This window comes from Amblyomma mixtum, chromosome 5 (genome assembly GCF_055824585.1).
Source record: "Amblyomma mixtum isolate Tamu chromosome 5, ASM5582458v1, whole genome shotgun sequence".
NCBI classification, from domain to species: Eukaryota; Metazoa; Arthropoda; class Arachnida; order Ixodida; family Ixodidae; genus Amblyomma; species Amblyomma mixtum.
The window spans coordinates 109165307-109183208 of NC_143016.1; the positions used below are offsets into that span (position 1 = coordinate 109165307).

The 17902-nt window shown below is 50.8% G+C and overlaps 1 protein-coding gene across 6 annotated transcripts in view; it reads left to right on the forward strand.

Annotated features, from left to right (window-relative positions):
• Positions 1 to 17902, forward strand: part of Ptpmeg (protein tyrosine phosphatase Meg) — a 293236-nt gene that overhangs the window by 124656 nt on the left and 150678 nt on the right. The gene's annotated exons all lie outside the window — the stretch shown is intronic.

Consider the following 17902-nt stretch of genomic DNA (forward strand, 5'->3'; position numbering starts at 1 on the left):
ATGAATTAGCGTGCGGCCGGCAAAATGGAACGTGGTGTATTTTGCATTGCTGATTACGCGGCATGGCTTCTTTGCAACTGTGTTTCGGCAACTAAGGAGGTGCACGCTGGAATCTGTATAATGGCCGGTTCACTGCATATATAACGCCTTCTTGTAAAGCCTGCATATGAACTCAGCTGATTGGAGGTCGGTGCACCATGTTAAAGGCATACAAGAGGACGATGTACTTTAATTACTCTTCTCGGTAAAAATTCATTCTTTGGCTCTTTCTGGCTATGTTGACATTTTTTTTTTTTTTTCCGGTAGCAAAAGACGCACTTGTCGGCGAAAAAATTGGATTGAAAAATCTTCCCTGCAGTCGATTCAACCTCGTGGCGTACATACCGAAAAGGTCTGGTTGCCTCCGTTCTGAAGTGAATGGAGGCGTCTGGGATACCCGGTTATTTGGTGTTGACGGAAGCATTTCACTTGCGAATTTGACCGATGGTGGCGCCGTCTGTATTGCGTTGTTTCATCTTTTCTGGCTTTTAGAATCTGCGTTCTAGGTGTGCATGGTGCCTTTGTGATTAGGAGGCGGTGCAGTATTTATAAAGGTCAACTTTTATTTGCCGTTATAGAGTCTCTTCAAAAATGCCGCCGGTGGTGCACGTTAAATGAACGGAAAAGTAAATTGACAAAACGCTGGGAAGCTTGTGGCGTTCCGCGCCACCTACTGAAGCGCTTTTTGCAGCTTTATCGCGCGTCAGCTGCTGGGGGATTAACGTAGTTGCTAGGGGGCTACTTTTGTTTGCTTGTTAAGGCTTCCCTTTCCAGATGTTTGCATGCCGTGTCCTTGATGTCGAAGCAGTAGCAGCAGACCGATCGCTCACTCGCGAGGCGATTGAACCGCAGGCAGGATTTGTTGGGAAACGCGGCTGCTTTAACGTCAACAGCGTTGCAGGAGTAGTCGCGTTTCCATAGTAACCAGCTTATATGGTTGGTCGCATTTATGGCCGTGCAGTGGTTTCTGGGAGAAGGGGACGGGGGGTCAAGAATGTCTGACGCAGTCACCCTGTGTTGAAGAATGGGGCATTTGTCACGTAGCGGAATTTTCCACCGCGGTTAATTATTCCCGCGGCTCGAGCTGTGCCGTTCAGCCTAACACCTTTTGGAGAAAGTGTTTACATAAGCGAGATTTTGCTTTTTTTTGTTGCCTCCCGAGCACCTCTGTGTCGAATGCAAACGACGTTCCTCGAAAACGAGTGGTGGACGAAAGCGCAAATTCCAGGAAATGTTTCTTAAGGTCCCGTCTTGCGTCTGTCGAAATGTTCAGACTGACGTAAAAGTAATGAAATGAAATCTTTATTTGCCATCAAATACAGATGGGGGGATTGTAGGAAAAAAGCTGTCCTTGCACAGCTTGACGGGTCCACAATCCCTTATTTCGAAAGAGTGGCAGCATCACATATGCAAACATGTCCAAGTATGCAGTGTGGATTTTTTTTTTTCTGGTTTGCTTCGTGTGAAGATCTGCGAGCTGGTCCGTGGTCCTACGTTCGCCCCTTATCGGCTTTGGATCGCCAATGCAGTGACTGTACTTGTGTACTTTTTTTTTTCTTGCGAATGGCAACAAGAGAAAGCCAACAAGAAAAGACATTTCTCTGAGTCGACCTCGCATGCTGCTAACGGGTGGCCGCTAATGTGTACCGCTGGGCTGTTAATAAACAGCTCTTGTGTCCGTAAACGCCTTGCTTCGGAGAGCGGATCTAACAGAATTAAGCGAAGTTATAAAAGCGGGTGTGCTGGTATCCTTCGCTAGTCGACCTTAGCAGAATGCCTTAAAACGGCAGAAATTTGACGCTTAATTTTATTTGTTTTTTTTGTTTTTTTTCCCCAAAGAGATGGAAGTTGTTGAGACATCTCTCCAATAATTAACGACACCTGTGCGCTCTAGGTGGAGTGGGTAATTGCATCACGCCCCGTTTCCGAAGAAAGTTGATATTCTGGGGGAAAAAATAAATACAAATAAAGCAAAGGAGACAGGGGAGAAATTTCAGCAAGGAGTAAAATTGTTAGGGCGAATTTGACATGACTTCATTCGTAAGTTTTTCAACGTCAAAGGAATTGCTTTAGTGTCGAAGTAGAGCTTAGTGCGGAAAGCGCGCTTTGTAAAACATAAAAAAAAATGCTTCGGCATGGCTTGCAGCCTGTGGAGGCCTCTTGAGCGCACATGCAGTTACCCGCGGGGTTTTATCAAGTAGTTAACTTGGCGCAGCTTTCCTTCAACTCCGAATTAGCTGTTGGAAAGTGTGGAAGTGTAAGGCACGGTTCAAAGACAGGCCCTTTATTTTGTTCAATCGAAACTTTAGTGGACGGAGCAGTGCATAAAGGCCCGTTCACACTTGCGAGTCGCAGAGGTCGCGCGACTGTTTTGGTCGAAAAGCTACAGTCGCAAACGGTCGCCCTGGTCGAAAAGCGACAGTCGTGGGCCAGTCGCTCGCTGCTCGATTTTTCAGCCTCGCGACTGCGAGTCGCAAACCGCTGAACCAATCAGCGAGCGAGCCAAGCTTCCGGCAACGACACCGCTCGCGGGCGCGCCGGGCGACGACCTGCGCTGCTCCCAGCGGGCTGCCGTAGTCGTCGCTAAGCCTAGCTGGTTTCATATATCGTTGCCGCCGCTGAGGGCGCTTCGGATCCAGGCCAGCGCTAGTAATTAAGATGCTGCTTACGTCACCGCTTTATTGTGGACCTCGTATCATAATAATATCAAGATATGCTCGACTTCCGCGACGCCTTCAGCAGCGCGGCTAACAGACAACAGTCGAGCCGCATGGAGCAGCAGCAGCAAAGCGCTAATGGGGCTTGTGTCGCAGTTATCATTTCTACCAGCAACTCGGTACTGGCCAGCGATCTTCAAAAATGATTCATTTTTTACATTCCTCTACCCAAGGGCTTGGTATGAACGCGAACAAGCAATATTGGCGCATTTTTCTGACGCCGGCGGCCGGCATACTGCAGGCTGGTAGGCCGGCCCTGCAGAGAAGCGCGCCTCTGTCATCATGACGCTTGTACGACCGCGGTGCACATCAAAACTGTCACGACAACCTAATATTCGCTCGGGTCGTTGTAGTACATTGCGAATAGCAGTTTAGACGACCGAGCGCAAGTCCAGGAGGCGCGGCCAATTCAGACGAAACTCTCGAAAGCGCGCGAACAACGTCATTACCGAGAGTTTTCGCTTCAAACGAGATCTAACAAGAAAGCGAGCCGCTGGTCGCGCTTGCAAGTGTGAACAACGGTGTTGGCGAGCTGCTGCTTGGTTGCAAGCGACTGCTGGTCGCGTGCCCTTCACGACTCGCAAGTGTGAATGGGCCTTAAGTCAACATGCTTGTCCATATAGAGCACTCGAGTGGCCTGATGCGAAATCGATATTTTTAGGCACGTGCTGGGCTTCGGACACAATGCTTGCTCTCGAGCGAAGCCGTGTAGACACACGAGCGATAAAAGACCGAGCACCGTGCCCTTAAGAGAGCAGCTGCGCTAATATTTCGCTTTATGTGGTCCACTGTGTGCTAGGTTCGCGCTAAAATGGCCGCAAGCACTCGGAAGGGAGCAGTATAATTTCTCTGGAGCCGCTGACTGTCAGTGAACGTCGTTCTGCGCTTTGTGCTCGAAAACCCGTTGCAATATATACGTATATAAACATTAAGGTTTTTGACTTGAGGTAAAGAGAAGCTTTTTAACTATTACCGATAGGCACCTGGCTACAATTAGAGATTTGTAGCCGGCCGTTAGCAGTAGCCATATCAGTTTTTAGAATTTCAAAAACGCGATTACCGTCTTCTCTGTGGCTCGCCGCACGTATTTTGGCGTGATGTAGCTAAAACCGCGTCGTACCCTTAACAATCTTTATCTCAAGTCCGGCTGACCTTGAAAACCGAGCCTCTATCGAAACTGAAGTGAACACCGAAGTTCTAGTGCACCAAAATCACATTGGGCCTATGTACACTAAATCCTCCTTCATTTATTTTTTTGTTTTCTTTTTCTGACCCCGCAGGGGCGCGTGCGGTGCGCTTCGGCAAATAAACAGCCTCTCTGAACGGCTATCTGGCACATTATATACTTATCCTGCTTATCTTTTGACGGCGACGGTCAATCCCCGTGCGCCCGGTACAGCGATACGCGCACGAACTCGGGGTCGAGGGGCACGCGAGGCTCCCGCACCGGCCGCGTCGTCGGCGTGAGCGCACTTTGACCCCCGCGCCGCTTGCGCGACGCAGCGGCGATCGCTGACCGCGCAGCCCTCTTTTTTCCCCCTTGTTTGTCGAGTCTCTTTTTCCGGCTCCCGCGCTTTCCGTGACTAACTCTCTCTCTCTCTCTCTCTCCCTTCTCTTTATTGTGTCTTTCAAGCGAGACAGGAGGAGGGGAGGGTTTGTTTATTTCGCCCCGTTGAGGAAAGCGAGAGTCCCGCCCGTGGCGCGGAGCGACTGACCGCTCGAGTACGTTCGACGAGCGTCGAGGCGGCCTGTCTTTTTTTTTTTTTTTTAGCCGGCGCGTCGACGACCCTTTCGTCGTTGCGAGCGTCCGCGCAACTGTGACGCGGCGCCACTTGACTCGCTCAGTTGCGCGCGGCGTTGTGTTGTTCCGCACTCTGTATGCGCTCGAAGCGAGGCGCGCACGGAAGCTCGTGTTCCTTTCTTGCGTGCGCTCGGTGAAACTGTGGGGAAAATTTTTGAGAGTCCAGAGTCTGCGCGGACGCGTCCACGTTGCGATGTATTGCTGCCACCGGAGCAGTACGGCTCGCACTGCTTGTCGCGTTTATCTCTCCCACCGTGCGTGCGGGAGGTGCCGCCTGCAGCACCCACCTATTTTTCATCGGGTGCAAGCTTCCCCTGGCCTGGTGCTCGGTTTCTCAGAGGAGAAATGGATTTTAAAAAAAAAATGGGTTCTTGGTCCCTCCTCGTGCAGACGAAGCGCGTTAGCCGTACGGCCCTCATTGGCCAAGTTGCCGTTGGGGCATTACAGTTAAGTCATGACTATCATCATGATCATAACTACAACTACGTCGAACACCGTAGCGTCATCTCTGCCCTCGTGTGTCCCGTCGCTTCGTCCCGCTTTCTGCGAAGATGCCAGTTAACGTTTCGCCTGCAGGATCACCAGTGGGGAGCAAGCTTGCCGCAACGAGGGCCGATACTTGTTTATTTTTCTTCGAAGACGTCTTACATCTGTAACTATTTATACACGGCAACTATTGCCGTGTGGCAAATTTAGCGCGACAAATAAAGAAAAAAAAAAGACGTCTTACATCGGGCGACCCGCGCACGGCCTGCGACGGTAAATGCGTGGCCTGCTATTCCGGGAGTGGAATGTGCCTTCCCACAGAAATAGCGGGCCACGACTCGGCAGCGCGGCCCGTCGTTGCTCGAAGGCGGGCAGACGCAGGGTATCGCGATGCGAATGCTTCGTAGCTACGTCGTGTAGGATGGTGAGGTTCCGGTGTCCTTTTCTTAATGTTTCACATGGAGCGCACACGGTTCTTATGTTCCTCTGAAAAATCCTATGCGCGCATGTGTATGTGCGTGTCTTTATTATGAATGTTTTGTGTGGGTGTGTGTGTGTGGGGAGGGGAGGGGGGGGGGTGCAGTTTCTATCACTTCTTCCTTATCATGCTCCCTATATAGTAGCAGCCTTCCAGATATGTTACGGGGCTAACGCTTCCAGTTTTCGTTAAACACTGTCTCCTCACCGTGCTGCTGTGTCAGCTAAAGGAGACCGGGAGAGGCAAGGCGGAATTGCATACACTTCAAAAGGCACGCAGTTAGTGATCAGGAGCCAGTAATAATGGGTAACAGTTAGTGGTCGGGAGCTAGTAATAATGGGCGAGATTGAGCGGTTAGGAGTAATAATGGATAGCGGTTAGTGTGTAATGGGTTAGATGGTAGTGATCAGGGGCCGATAATTGTGGATGTGACTTAATGGTTAGAATTTAGTAATAATAGTTATGTGTTTGAACGTTCCGCGCAGCGTGAACGCATATGTCTTAGTTCAGCTTCGCGGCATCGTGGTGTGAGCATCCGCCTAGCGGGGTTCGATTCCCAGTGCATGCCGGGTGCCCACCGGTGATGCAGCGTATACAATCTTTCCCTTGACCCGATGCTCGGCTTATATGAGGTGAAATGTTTGGTAACTGGGTCGTTGACCCCACCTTGAGTACACGAAAAAAAAAAAAAAACCTTGTGCCACGGCGCTCTTTGGCCACAGATGCCCTTGCGCCATAAAGATTCACAATCATCATCATCGTCATCACTTTTGCTTTGCGAGATGCATGCTAGCATTGGTGACATCTGGGTGGCGCTCTGCCCTCCGCGCGGTTGCGGTTTGGTAATTGTTTAAGGCATTCACAGGCAGTTGCAGTCCCGATCTGTACGACCCATTTTCGTTATTTTACCCGCTCTGTCATCGACGGGTCGAGTGATACGTGAAGCAAAAAGTCCTCGCTTATTTTTATTTCTGTGGGCCTAATTTGCGACTGTGTTGTCTGCGACTGAAACTATTTATTCGCGGAAGCCTAAAAAAATAAAATAAAAGCGAAAGCGGCTGACTGAAAGGCACTCCCCGCGTTGGTTGACTCCTCCTGCTTTCGGAGGTGAGTTAAAAAAAAAGGGGGGGGGGGGGGGGGGGTCCGGGACGTTTAATTCGATTTAAGTGAAATCGGCCGCACAGGACAGTAATTCCAAGTTTCTAAGAATGCTTTCAGCGTGCATCATGATGATGATGATGATGATATCGAGTTCCCGCGGTAAAAAGACCAGTTCAGAATCCTCTTTAGTGCGCCTTTAAGATTCGTATTTCGCCGCTTATTTAATGACATCGAGGCTGCCAGGAAGTTAATGATGATTAGTTTTGGCATACGATCCCCCGCGCCCATGGTCACCGCTGACCATGAGGGTCGTTTTGGAGGAAGCCTGCAGCTAGGTTAACTGCCACCGGGCGCTTTTTTAATAGGCAACGAAACTGTATACTGCGTTTTGCGAGAGGATGAACACAGCCTGTTGTTGGCTAGTTCGCCAGTTCTTCGTGTGGCTTAATTGCTAAAGCATGCCCCCTCTTGTTCCCGATGGCGGTTTCACATTCTTGTTTACCGTTCTGTCTCCCATTTCTCCGTGACCACGCTTTCGTCCTCATTAACAGTCGCGGTATGGCTACTATCTTGCGTACCACTTTTACGACGGCTCGACACGTTAGGCCTTTGCGTCGCTGTATTCTCTTTATACGCGAGTCCACTCCTGTAGTAGCCCTTTTCAAGGGTCAGTACTATAGATAAGCAAGCAAGCAAGCAAGCAAATAAACAGCGTTGTTCCTGGCGGACAGAGGCTTTCTTGCGGCGCTGCGCAGCCATCAGCGTTTCGTAGCGCACACCCGCGATGCTGGGGTCGTCATTGTCGTTGCATTTGTTTGTCGTTGTTTTCGCCGTTGTCGCGGCTGTCTGGATCGTTCCCGCACGACTGCGCGCTGCTGCTTTCGCTCGGCGACGCCTCCTGCTCTCGTTTTCCCACGAAAGAAGCGCGTCTGGCGAATGGTAGGGAGGGAGGATGCGCGCCGGTGATGGTGCCGTTGTCGAGCGGGCGAGTCGGCCGGAACCGATGTGGGTCACGGCCGTGGGCGTCTCGGGCGCGCGCGCGCATTTAGTAACGCTGTGACCTAGAAGGTGACAGAGGACACGCACTGCTCACGTCAAAGAGCTGGTTGCACGACAGCGACAGGCGCTTTTCACCCCCCCCCCCCCCCCCCTTCCAATCTTTCTTGTCTTTTTCTCTATATATCTCCAATTCTGCGCCCAGAGTGACCCGGGGCATCCAGCTCTGCGTCCTGCTTGGGCGGCCATGCCCTCCTGAAGCGGAACCCCGTGGTTCGTGTCGTATCTGACCTTTAGTTGTTGAAGACCAAGTCGATGGAGGAGAATTGGAGCCCAGTGTAGCTGGTAGCTCTCAGTATAGGGCCATTATTCGCTGAACGGAGCATTCGACGAAGCGACCTACCGGTCGGAAATGGTCCAGCGTAATAACACGGTTTAGTTTGACTTCAATTACTGTCGACAAGCGTCAGGCCGTGACGTCACAGGGATGCGACGGCGCTGGCGTCAGCAGTGACTTTCGTTGTGTATAGGCAAAAGGCGGAACCGTCCGCATTAAGTGTTCCACGCCTGTGTGTTTTTGAACGTAATTCGCGGCAAGCCAATAGACTGCAGGGCGGTTGGTTGAGCCGCAAGGCAGAAAGGAAGCGGCTTAAGTTTCCACAAGTCTGTTGAGGTCAGATAGGGGCGAAACTGACGGGCAGCGGCCGAGGAGGACAAGCTGGGCGATGGATCGGCTCTGCGGCAATAGCATTGCATTTCTGCATCGAAATCTGATCAGTTGGCTTGCGTCTCATAATCCGCATGATTGCACTTCGGTCGCGCGCCGAAGCAATCAACGTGTTTGGTTTTGGTTTTTGAGGAAAGGAAATGGCCGTAAGGGAAGGGATAAGGGAGGAACTGAAAGAAGAGAGGAAGAGGTGCCGTAATGGAGGTCTCCTCCGGAATAATTTCGAGCACCTGGGAATCTTTAGCGTGCACTGACATCGCACAGCACACGGGCGCCTTTTGCGTCTCGCCTGGATCGAAACGCGGCCGCCGCGGTCGGGTTGGAACCCGGGTTCCGGCTCGGTAGACGAGCGCCTTAACCACTGAGCCACCACGGCGGGTCAACGTCTTTTACATCGTTCGCGTTCTGTTGGGCTGTCAGCTTACGAAGTTACACACGATATTCCGTGTGTATCCCGTGTCTGTTTTATCGCGAGGTGAACGCAGTGGGGAGGGGGGGAGAGGGGGGGGCGCTTTTCATATGCTAGTCTCCCGAACTACGTGCCGAGCATCTCATCAAGCAAAAAGAGGCAAAACAGCCGCTGCCAGTCGCCTTCAGCGTCCACAGCGAGCCTCTAAACGCGACGTTTGAAGCAGCCCCGGACTCGGGTAATATATTGCATATGACTGGCCGTTTTTTATTTAATTTCGGGAAAGGCAACAAGTGCTTTGAAGAACTTCTAGTTGGGCTAGGTGGTTCATTGTACTCGAGTTAGGAAAAACACTAGCGCCGAAAAACACACCACACAGCTGAAGAACGACGTAGGACAAGCGCTCACCTCATCTGACTTTAATCTCTGAAAAGCGAGCACATATACAGAAACGTAGGCATGCGCAGAAAGAAACCTCATGTGCAATCAACAGAACTGTTCTAGAACAAAGCTGAGGTTTCATATGTAGAACGGTTCTGCTGATTGCACATGAGGTTTCTTTCTGCGCGTGCCTACGTTTCTGTATATGTGCTCGCTTTTCAGAGATTAAAGTCAGATGAGGTGAGCGCTTGTCCTACGTCGTTCTTCAGCTGTGGGTGTGTTTTTCGGCGCTACTGTTATTCCTTTCTCGACTGCAACAAGTGTGTCGTTTCAACACAGGTCCTAGAGAGCGATTCAGTGACGCTAGGATCTCGGCGAAGTAACGCGTTGTGATTTCCAGGATTTGAATCTTCCCATCGTACATCGATCACAACCTGGCGAATTAACGCAGCAAATTCCACGCCAAAAAATTCAAGGGGGCACTTTGTTGACCTACAGTACGGTGAGGCGAAAGCCTTTAGCGCGGTGTTGCTGCTTGTGTCACTGATGTGTGGCCAAAATGTTAAGTACACAATTGTTCGTGAATTTAACGGCTGGAGACACTGGAGGGCGTTTGGGAGGCATAGTATTCTAGTATACTATATTAGTACGCAGTTGTTGCACAGATGGCGCCACCCATTAGCGACTAAATTGATGCTGCTGGTACAGGTGGCACTACTTGGTTGCTGGGCCTACTACCACACTGATGGGGAAGGAAGGAATGCATATAAATCATCATCGTCGTCGTTAGCGTCATCCTTAATGTCTGCGTTCCACGTTCGCTCTAGCTCAGTGACGCAAAGTCGTTTTCGTCATTATCATCTGTCACCCACCCAGTCTTGTATACCCGGCAAATTCTTTAGCAGCATCACGCAAGCGTCGAGCAACATGGTCGTACTGCGCTCTGCGTCAAAGCGGAGTGGCGAAACAGCCTGCAAACGGCATGCCACGGTGTGAGGATATATTCTTACACTGTGCGGCATGCACTTAGCGGCAGTAAGCGCTGTGTCCCCTCTGTGTCGTTGTTTGTTAGCGCCTGGATTTTTCACAAACAATGCACTTTGCTGCCTCACTTCGTCAGACGCCGCTGTACAGGCGTGTGTTCGGTGATACTGTTAGAGAACTGGCCGCGTGTACGTTCAATTCCGCGCTTCCGAATGCTCGGCGGCAGCTGCGGCTGCGCAGTGCAGATGGGTGAATCAAGAAATGGAAAGCCTCTTCTGATAAGGAACACCGCTAGGTCAGGGGTAGGAAACTCCGTTTAGTTTCGGTTTCAACTAGTTCACCGCACTTGGCGACTGAAGGACAACTGATGCTTAAAACTGAATGATTCCTGCTCACGCACGTAGCGCGATAATGCTGCAACGGTGGCCGAATTGTCCGAGGAACCGGGCCTGTCTTTTTTTGTTTTGTTTTCACTGGCGATGGTTCGAATCCCGCTTGGGGATGTTTGTTTGTTTGTTTTGATGCTGGAAACCGTTGTCTTGACGACGATACGGCGCTCCAGTTGGCTTCCCTCCGGCCGCTGTGGAAGGAATTGGCGCTGACAACGGTACATGCTGGAAAGTGATGTAGAGACGTTTTCACATTTGCCTTCTTGAGCGCAGCTAGTTATCACTGGACTGTTCCAGCAGCGTTCTGATTGGCAGATTTCAAACGGGGATCTACTGCGCACGAGCAGCACAGCCCAACACGCACGCGCGCTCAGTCAAGCTGTGAACAGTGACATGGTCTATATGGAAGTTTCCTATCCTGTCATGGCTACGTTTTACGCCGGATGAGATAAGGGCTTGACTATATCGGTGGCGGGTGTGCTTTGTTACATTCGTATGCGGCCGCACATGCGAAGGTGTGGAAACCGCCAAGGCGGCCGAGCACGTCGGTAATAGCGAAGAAAAGCTGGTGAATTAACGCCTGTGGCGATAGCTGGCGCTGAGTGTGCTTCCCAGCACGAAGAACGTACAGAGGCTGTCGCCGGTGGCAGCACGACAAGCAGCCAGAACCCAGGCGAGACCCTTTCAGAGTGCGGCTAGCGCCTTGTGTGGTTCGTCCCGCAGAATACTGTGCCAATTTCGGAAGACATTTCGTGCTTATGAGGGGCTCGGAATTCCTTCTTTGCTTTGTCTTTCGAGAGGCCACGAATGAAGTGCTACTCATTAGAGGCGTTCGAAGGGTGTTGTTGCTTTAAACAATCTCCGCTGCTTCTTTTAGTGGAGTATCGTACCAGTATTGGTAAAAAAAAAATTAATCACAATGAATGTGATAATGGCGCGCTGAGATGCAGACAGAAGAAGTCACAAAGTGGAACAAGCCAGGTCGCCAAATTTTACTTTTGTGCACCGCTCAGCTTCACGCGAGCGTGTTGCACGAAGCAATCGAGTTTCAAGCGTAAGAGCAGCTCGCTGAGTCGTATTGGAGGCTCGTCGAAACACCCTCTACAAGGCGATATACAGTGCGCTATAGAGGACATAGGCAGTGGGGGCTCAGTCTCGCTGCGAAGAAGCAGCCGAGCGCATAGCTACGCAGTCGAAGAGAAGACTTAACAATGCTGAAGGCTCAAAAACTAATCCACGGGTATGCAGAGAAACGAACGTCATGCTGTTGCCTGACTTGTGAATGAAAGAGGGAACCAGTCAGGCTGCGTGCTTCGGTGTTTGCCTGCACGCGAGAGAGCAAGTGGCGAGGGAACGGTGCATTGCGTTCAGTCAACGTCAGCTGTACAGTTGCGAGTAGAAAAGATTAGCACAATGACGTCACCGGAGCAGCAAAAATCGCACCGCGCGGTTGGCGTTATGCCGGGCTTTGCTAATACGCCTAACGCTGTTGTTATCGGCGTGTTCGTAGCCGCAGCGCTGAGCGTCGCTATCTGCCTCTAAGGGGGCTCGTCACTAGTGCTAATCTTTTTTTACTCGCGACTGTACCATGAGAGCACAGCTCCGTTTTCTTGTCAATTTCTATTCGCCTTCCGCGTAAACCAAAGAGTGCGCTTTAGTGAAGAAATCGTGTAACGCTGTTGGCCAAGGAAGCTTGTCCGAAGCTTTCTTGTAACCTCGCTTGCTGAGTTGTAATTCATCATGTAGGAAGGAAAGAACCTAGGAGAGGCGGTTACGTCACATTTTTTCAAGCCGGCTCCCCAGTGCTGCCCCCTATTTGGCCGCCGTCGCAGCGCGCTTGCGCATGCGCAGCAGACATTACAGCAGACGACACCGCTGCGGCCGACGTTACTATTGGCTACGTCGTCGGCCAAATACTACCAGTACTCTTTGCGAAAGCGCGTGTCTTCTGTCACACTTTTTGGCGTGCGGCTCGGACAGCGAGAGCCTCTCCTGAGTTTTCCTTCCTCCGTGCAGTTCAGCAGAGGCCTCTTATATTATACAGACGCTCTATACTCCATCTCACGAGCTGTTTGCAGCGCTGTGAATAAAGCCCCTCAAACTTTTGAGAGGCTTTAGCTGTGAAGCCTGCGGCGATCTGAGGCAATCTGAACGCCTTGCGCTATAAAACGTGTTCCTCCTTCCCCTAACCTCCGCGACTGGTGGCTCCATCTCCGGGAAGAAAAGAGCACTATAGCCTCCAGCTGCTGCGCGCAGAAGACCACGGTGCAGGAGACTAGGGGTGGTATTCTGCCGGTGTCGCCTTTTGCGACATGTCGCATATGGGCGGGGCCTAAAAAAGTGCTTACAGATGCTCGAAGAAACGGAAAAAGCAGCCGGCACTTTCGTCTGCGGTGCATTCATTCACTCCGAGAAGCGACAATTTACCACTGCTGATTCACTAGCAGCAGTAGTTTCGTATCTTTTATAGCAAGAATATTTGCCATCAGATGATGTCTAATGTTCAAAAAAACATTTGAAAATTTAATATAAACTTGCTTTACTTCGTTTAAGTCTATAAAATACCGCGAAAAAGCTCCAAATCTATTTTTCTTTCGTTCCGGACGGTTGTGCTAGGTTTCGGCTGCGTTTCGGGCAGTTGCAGACGGTAGCAGTGTAGCTAGAGGTCCCATTAGGCTTGCGCGCTCCAGAATCGAGAGCGTATCTAAAAAACTGGGCTGAATTGCAGCTTAAACTTTATCGTCGAAGCAAGGTAAGTCATAGCGAAAAGTAACAACACCAGTAGTTGCCGGTAAACATGCCGACCGGAATCGCAAGGACTGCTGAATTGGCTGAAGCGGGCGGCTCTCGCTTGAAAGGACGTCGCCGTGTTTTCACGCCAAGGGCGCAAAAGCCGCAACTGCCGATTGCGTTCGTACGCTAACGGTAGCCCGTCGCCCGCGCGAATCGCTTCAGCGCATTCCGTTGTTCGACTAAGCGTAGTAAATTGGGGCGACGTCACGATAACGTAGCAGGAAGGCGGGTCCGTGTCGTCACGCCGCCGTCACCGCGGCTCGAGTCAATCAGCGAAGAGCGAATGCGACATGTCGCAAAAGGCGACACCGGCAGAATACCACCCTAGGCCGACTCGGCCGGCGCCATATTTACGAATGGCGGTGCGCCACTTTTCAACAGAACTCCGCAGGGCTGGGTTCATGCGGACTTCGTCTGTTAAATTGGCTAGTGAATGAAACGCTCGCTGTACTTGCGAAACACCATGGCGTTCTATCTTTTCGACCATTGCAATGATTGCTTGAAAAAATATTCGCAGCACTGCACAGATGTCCGAGGGACTATTTATTCTCTTCCTTGGCCGTAATTGGACGGGAGAGATCTTTCACAGCGCTAAAAACAGCTTGTGAGATGAAGTATAACACCCCAGTATTCGGTCGCTCGATCCCGGGTGTACATAACGGGCGGCCTCCTCCCGACGGCAGAGCATTGGCGGGGGAGAAGGATTCACCTTCGCTTCATTCGTCGCTGGAGAAATATACCATGAGACCGAAACTTTAGGAGCAACCTTCGTGTCGGCGATCAAATTCCTGAGTGCGGCCGAGCTTCGTGCTGCGCTTGGGGGGGTTGCAGCGCAACTGCCCTACAGGCACGCAAGCTCACTTTCCGCAGTGGTTGTACACGGATCGTATAGTGTGCAGCTTCGAGCACGCTGTGAAAATGACGTCGGTTGCAGGTCAGTGACCCCGCAACGTGTTTGTTGCTCGCGCTTCGCTTCATACTGTCGTGGCAAGATTGATGCGTTAGATGCTCTTCTTTTTTTTTCTCTTCCAGTGAAAACAAACTGGTAATATTCCACAGTGCGCCTTCTTTGTGCATTTTTCTCTCTCTGCTGTGATGTGACAGCCGATCTAGTATACGGTCTTGCAAGGGCGTCCGCAGAACTTTTTCCAGGGGGGTGCACCCGATGTCTGGGGATGGGGGAAGCGGTAGGTTTGTAGTTGTTTTCTACTAGGGCATAAATAATATCCGTAATTCCAAGGGGGGGCAACCGCCCCCCCTTGCCCCCCCTTCCGGACGCCCATGCGGCCTTGCGAGGTGCATGTTAGCTGTTACTCTGTGAAGGCCTGGGTAGTAGTACGTGGGGCTCTAAATTCGCGTCGTTTATTTTCGGACTAATTCGGGGGGCAGTTTTTCGGACTCTTTTCGTTTCGAGACATTCGGAGGTTAGTTATTCGGTCTGGTTTTGTGATACACGCGATTCTGAGTCTCCCTGGATTAATTTAATCGGTTCCAAGCTTAATATATAACAGTCTTCTGATATTGAGATATGCAGTGCCGCTAAAGGGAGCCTTTTGAATAGCGTACGCTTTTCGTGTTCCTTTACGTCTTGCAATACGAAAAAGCATAATTCCATCGTTTCGGTCTCTGAAATCAAGACGAACAATTTGTAGCTTAGTGGACGGGGACGCTGAGAACCGAGGTTCGCGAAGTTGACACTATGGTTACTGAAAAAGCTGGCATGTTTAGTGCACTGCGTGAACGGGTGTGCGACTCAGGACACGCATACGCCAGGGCGGCTTTGGTTTAACATCTTTCCTCGCAGGGAGAGTTGATATTGGGAGAGGCGTGTCCCAAGAATGGTGGCATTTTTCTTTTTTTCATAACGAGAACAGATGACGGCTGGCAAGTTTAGAATGTTTGAAGCGATGCCGCCTCTGAAATTTGTCTATTCGGGCTTATGATTTGCGCCTGGTACTAGAATGGCTGGCTGGAATGGTGATGTTTTCTAAACTTAATAGGATGGTCACGCTTCATTGAAATGTTCGTGACGGGGTGCGTACGCTCAGAACAGAAGGGAGGGAAAAGGGGAGTAAGCTGTTCTCAAGCGTACTCCTTTCTATAAACGGGGTGCGTTAGAGGAAAACGTACTGCGTTTTTACTCCCATATCGGTGTATTCGTTTTTAGAGTGTAGGAAAGTTGCAAAAACGTATGGTATGTCCAGGCCTGACTGTGCAAAAATTTTAGGTTTTCCGAAAATTGGGAAAATTGGTTTTTGAGGGAAGGAAATGGCGCAGGAATCGCCTCACATCTCGATGGACACCCGTATCGTGCCGTAAGGGAAGGAGGCAGGGTGGGAGTGAAAGCGAGAAAGAGGCGCCGTAGTGGAGGGCTCCGGAATGATTTCGACCACGATTTCGATCTTTAACGTGCACTGACATCACACAGCATACGGGCGCGTTTTGCGTTTCGCCTCCATCTAAACGCGGCCGCCGCGGCCGGGTTCGAACCCGGGAACTAGAGCCTGGCCGCGGCGGCCTTTCGGAAAAAAAAAAAAAAATACCTGCGAGCGTTTTTTTTTTTTTTTTTTTTTGAGTTACGAGGATTTACTGAAACACACAGAACCCTAAATATATAAGCCTGTGCAACGCTTCCTTTGCTCTGGCTTCTTGCCTGCTTCGGGTACTACTTATTTCTGGTACGACCGATTCTGCTTGCGTTCCATTTTATTTCTTGTGTTCTTTTTTTTTATTTCATTGCCAGCGACGCTGTAATGGATGCACTGTCGCGATGGAAAGAAACGCGAACAACGGGCCGCCTACGCGTTCCGCTGTCGGATTTCTTTTGATCGCGCTTTTACCGGGGTAGTAAAAAAAAAAAAAGACGTTAGAGTCGTTCTGTAGAATGCATCACCGATGACTCCAGCGTCTTTTTGCTACCACCGAAGCGATGAAAAGAAATGCCAACAGCGTATAGCGCCTAGTCTCCGCTGTGTTCGCGTTTCTTTCCATCGCCCCTGTATACTCCTGCTGCGTGCGCTGAGCTCGACATGCTCGTAGCATCGTACTTTATAGCCGACGCAATCTATCACCAAACTACCACGGCTGTTAACGGACCTCCCGCGACTCGTCAGTGTACGTGTATAGCATAGTCGGTGGCGAAAGCGCTCGGCAACCGCTGTACCGATCGCGTTGTGAAGCCGACCTTTCTGTGCGGGGAAATGGGCGCTGTTTATACGCGTCCGCGCTAAGTTCACTTCCGATTTCGCGTTTTTATCATATGCGACTCCGTCCTCCGTTTGTTCGATTTCTTTTTTTTTTCTATAGGAAGAACGGATGAGGACGCGTGGGATTGGAAAGAGAGAGAGAAGACAGTGACAACAGCCCGTTTTAGGCTCTTGACCTTGTCGTCCGCTGGCTTGCCTGAACGTGTTCCCGGAGTTCGATGAAACGCTGCTGGTTTTTCTTTCTTTCTCTCTCTCTCCCTCGTTGTTATTCAAATATACGAGTGATTCGGCGACACTGCTTGCCCTCGAACTTTGAGGACTCGACGAGCTCCCTTCTTTGCGCTTTTGTCGTTGTTCCTACGCAGTTGTCCTCGAGGAAAGTGTCAGCGAAATGCCCCCTCCTGATTCTGCAGAAATGCCGAGTGCGTCGTGGAAAGTGTGCGCGAGCAACGTGCCGGAAAGGCGCAGTGCCATGTAGACATATGTACACGTGTGGCCCCCCGTTAGTAATAAGCCCCCCCCCCCCCCCCCCCCCCCCCCCCCCCCCTCATCACCCCCCGAAACAAGAATGGAAATTGTTATATCGACTCCCGAGTGATTAGTTTCGTTTTTTTTTGTTTTTTTTTTTGCATTTGCAGCTTTGGCTGTTGATACCAGATACCCCTCGAGGTGTCGGGGTCGTCGTCCGCATGAAATGACGTCATCGCATAGCATGGCCGCGTGGCCCGTTAGGTCATATGAAATGGTCTTGTGACCGATTGATCAATCTATTGTGTGAACCCATTAACCCCTTGCATTTCATCATCATCAGTGTGACTACGCCCACTGCAAGACAAAGGGCAAAGGCCCGTATCTTTCCTATGAACTCTGTCCTGTGCCAGCCGCGGCCGCCTTATCTCCGAAAACTTCGTCTTAATCTCATCCTCCCACCTAACCTTCTGCCGCCTTCTATATGTGGCAGAGCGAAATGGATCAATGCGCGAAAGCAAGTTGCTAGCCGCTGCACGTGAACGTATATGCTAACTTTGAGTGTTCGTGGAGGTCGGGCAAGTGTCCGAGCTTGCGGCCAGAGTTCGAGATGGCCGCGTCGAGGCGTTCGTCCAGCCTCCCAAACTGAAAATGTAATCCGACGTTTTATGCGTAACCGCTCGCACGGTTGGAAGAGTTCATCGGTATATATACATTCCTTTTTTTCAGCAGGTTGCGTGCGGTGAGTCCGTTTAAAAAAGCCAAGCGTTTTGTATGCCGTCAGATTCTTTGTGTAGCGTCATCGGAACGAAATAGATAGAGAAAGAAAAAGAAAGCGTGCACAAAGCGGAGCGAGGCTGCTTAATGCAATTTAGAAACGTCCCAGCGTTGGACACGTATAGCCAGGAATTGAGTAAAAAAAGGTCG